A 4364-nucleotide genomic window follows, 5' to 3' on the forward strand; every position below is an offset into this window, starting at 1 on the left:
GTTTTTCTCCGGTACCGGGAACTGAACTCACGACCTTGCGCTTGCCAGGCAGGCGCTTTTGCCGCTGAGCTAAATCCCCAGCCCCTAATTCTAGAATTTGTAGTTCCTTTTCTTTTGTAGACTCCAACTTTCTTATGAAAGTCTTTGTCTTTTAACCTATTTTAGAGACTTGTATTATTTTGCAAGCTCTGCCTGTGCTGGAGAAACACTGTGTACGGGGTTGTGCTCACCTCACCCACAGCTCACTTCAGTTTCCTATTCTCTCAAATGTCTAGCTCCTCATGTTTTTGGTTCCTCATGCTCTCCAATTTCTCAGACTTTAAAAATTGGACTTTTTTTCTTCTATTTATTCTGAGGGCAACATTATCTAATATAAACCACTTCATTGTATTTATAACCAGAAGTTTGTATCTAAAACATTAAAAATATCATGATAATAATAAGGAACACTGACAGTTATACCCTGTTTAAACGATTTTTCTTTTCTCTTCAAGAAGCTGATACCATACGTCTTTTATGCTACATTTTATGCTGAGAGTAAAAAGGATATTGTTTTCAATTTTCAATGTTTAAACCCTTAGGACTACATGTTAAATTTAGTACTAGTAATAATCTTGTATTGACCACTACATTCTCTACTAAGAGGTTACTGTGATCATTAATTGTGGTATGTCAGTTTGACTTGAGTAAGAACCACCTCACAGATTAGTAAAGCTCAGGCTGTGTCTGTGAATGATTAACTGGTAGGCCGCAAACTGAGGGAAGAGTTACTCAGGTGGGTGGCATTGACCAGTAAGCTTTCAGCCTGGACGAAATAAACAGCAAAACGGTAGGAAGTTTTCTCTCTGGAGGAGCTCTGGTCTTTGCTGTTGCCCTTCCAGGTGATTCTTTACTTCTTTCCGGTTTCTTTAGCCTTCCAATACAAACTTTTCAGCTTTCTGACAAATTGTACCAGTGACTGCAGTGTTTCCAGGCCTTCAACTCTCAACTACTATTGGACGCTATGGTCCGCCACTGTGCCGGTGGCCATTTTGGATTCTTCAATCTCTGATGTGGCCGACAGCCCCTGGGACGCTTCCGATTGTGATTCTATAAACCTACCACTTAAACCTCTAGAAAATCTTAACAATATAATTAGCTACCTCATTATTTATAGTATTTTATTTAAACTGAAAAATATATTTACAAAGAATTTACTATTACTTCCATTGTAAGGAGTAGAAATACATTCTTTGTAAGGAACACACTGACAAACTTGGGGAGTACACCCAGTTGGTTTTTCCTCCAAGTGCTACAAGCTCTGAAGTGTTAAAGCTTTATTTGCAACTTGTCAGTGTATGACTTATACTTGGTTTTTGAAACTGCTGATAAAAAATATCCTATTTTCACAGGCTATTTATGAAGTTTGTTCTCAAACTATCAAAATGTACAGTATATGCTTATTAAATTTCTGCAGACCTATTTATCATATTGAAAATAACCATACTGTTTTATATTTCAGGCAATATGACTTAAAATATGACACTTAAAGTTTTTCTGTCCCTTATTCTTTTTAATGAACTATTATAACTTTCTGTAAGTTTATTTTTCTCTTTGGCATCACAGAAGGTGATGTTCAGGAAGTCTTCCTATGCCCCCATGGGCAGACCTTCAGAGATGTGTCTTCACCTATATAATCCCAAGCACAACAATTGCATGGGTGAGCATTAACACCTAGGAAAACACAAGTTTTGAAAGCCAAACTTATTCATTCATGTTTTATGAAGATTTTCTCTGTGATTTAGTTTTAGTGAGCTTCTTTTGCTAGTAGTTCTCCCAAAAGCATAGCATTCTTTACTTACCTTGCAAAACCCTTAGGTTCTTTTTTTGGCTTCAGGTTGCAAATTTGTCCACATGATTCATTTCCAAATTCTAGACCAATGAGTCAGGTATGATATTTCCCGCAAAGTCCAACTCTAACCCCAGATCACTTGAGAATACCTACACATAGAAATTTTTCAATCATGTGAGAGAACAGAAGTCATAGAATGTTAAAGAACTGTATTCCTCATCCACTAGCTGAGGGTATAAATGAATGAAATCCTAGTGGATTATCAGTGACTTGGACCTTTACCTGCATATAGACTGCAGATTAGGCTTTCGGTCTCCTTGTCTTTGGCATATTTATGCATATGGCCCCCAAAAATGGAAAAGAGACCTTTGGTCGTCTCTGACTTCTAGGTCACCCAATTAATTGTGGTCATGCTGAGTATAGTCATTGAAGGAGTTCTGATTCTAGATCACATCCTTTCACCTCTCTCTGCACTTCTACAAAAAGGGACTTAACATATTTACCTGAGTTTGTAATGCAGACAATACCCCTCATGTTTCTTTATTAATATTTCTATTGGTGTACCCTCTTCCAACCAAAACAGAATCCTGGATTGGAAATGCTGAGAGTTTTTCTAGAAAGCTCCACTTAAAAATATTTCTTCTTGATCTTTGTAAGGTATACCTTTGATAAGCTTTTTAGATCATTGGATTTGAGAAACTTTCTGACACAAAGTAAATGAACTTGTCTCAGGCCAACACTGGATTTCTAGGAAAGATGACTTCAAAAGGAAACTCTATGCTGTGATATCAGTGGGAGTGGTCAATAACTCATTGGTCACATCTCCTTTTCAAATATCATTCTTTGCATAGAAAACATAAATTTGAAATTCCCAGATGGAAACACTGCTACATCATGGCTTACTCCTGTTTCACTGCTTGAAGGTCTAGTTATGGAGGAGGAAGAAAAGCCCACATCATTCTCATGAGTTGTTCCTCAGCATATTCCACTGTCTACTTTAAATTCTGATGTGAGAAAGAAACATTCCAGACGAGAGAACTCCCTGGTTACCATGGAGGGGCAGCTGCTGCACATAACATAGTTGCTATGAGTTTTGACACCAGCCATTTGTGCATAAAGAAATGTCCTTTTTTTTTAGCTTCCTTCATCTGATTTCACATTCTTATAGCAAGTGGAGATTTTTTAATTATATCATTCATTTTGGGTTAGACTATACCCATTTTTGGGATCCCACCAACACAAATGTTAATAATATGCAGATCTGGCCTTTCTTAAGAGGGCTGTGCATCATCCAAGTTTCATTTCCTGGGGAGGTTGCTAAGACAAATCACAAGTCTTGCCAAATCTTACTAATGTGCTGAGTAGACCTGATGTTATCATATGGGTGTTTATCAGGAGCCAAATCTCTATACATACATATTAATCACCTCATTTTTTTCTTGACTGCTAATTCTCATAAAAATAGACATTTTGAGCCATCTCAACAATGTGCATTCCTTTTTAACAATGCAAGCACAGTATTTTTATTTAATTTTGCACATGTAAACCAAGTTACCATTCTGAAGAAATATTTTCATGAATTAAGCCACAACTGGGCTTATTTTCTAAAATTTTAAGCTGATCATAACTTTGTAATTATGTGATGCTGTCCCACACTCATACACTTATCCATTTTCTTTCTTCTCATTCCTACAATCAAAAGTCTTAGAAAATTCTATTTAAACACAATGTTTCTGTCTGACAAGACATTGCCTGGCCTGAAGACTTTCCCATATTTTTCAGAAACACTTATCTTGATTTCTCATTCCCTTCTGTCCCACTGAAATGTGTACTGCCTTGCATTACAGCAATGGGAATGATGGCAGAGTGTTTCACATACAATGTGGATATATAAGGCTATCATATATTTTTTGACATTGACCCACTGAAGAGCCTTGGTAAAACACATTTTCTATTTATTTCCACATTTCAAGGAGGAAAACAAATGCATGTATAACAACAAAGTTCTTCATAAGAAAATTTAAATGGATTTCTATACATGATTTCTAACAAAACACGAGGAGGCTTTATCATATTTAAGCTGTGACATATGTTATATTTCTGTAGTATTTCAAAGCATGTAGAACAAAAGTGTTATTGATGCAAACATTGCATATTTTATTTGGAAAAGATTGGACAAAAATTCTATAACCAGCAAAGCAGGTCATTAGAATAAGCTAAAAGTCATCAATATTAAAAAGTAAAAAGTAACTAATTAAGCCTCAGACAACTATAGACTTATTTAAAACAAAATACTCTTTATAAAAATTGATAAAATTTTAAAGGTAGCTGTGTGGTTTTCTGTAATAGGTTTATAAATTTGCCAAGGGTTTCTAGATACAAACAACTTTTACACACTTGAAATCATAAGTGCTCACTTCGGCAGCACATATACTAAAATTGGAATGATACAGAGAAGATTAGCATGGCCCCTGCACAAGGATGACACACAAATTCGTGAAGCTTTCCATATTTTTAGAAAGATAAACTCGAG

This window comes from Chinchilla lanigera, unplaced genomic scaffold (assembly GCF_000276665.1).
Source record: "Chinchilla lanigera isolate Chin_1 unplaced genomic scaffold, ChiLan1.0 scaffold00048, whole genome shotgun sequence".
NCBI lineage: Eukaryota > Metazoa > Chordata > Mammalia > Rodentia > Chinchillidae > Chinchilla > Chinchilla lanigera.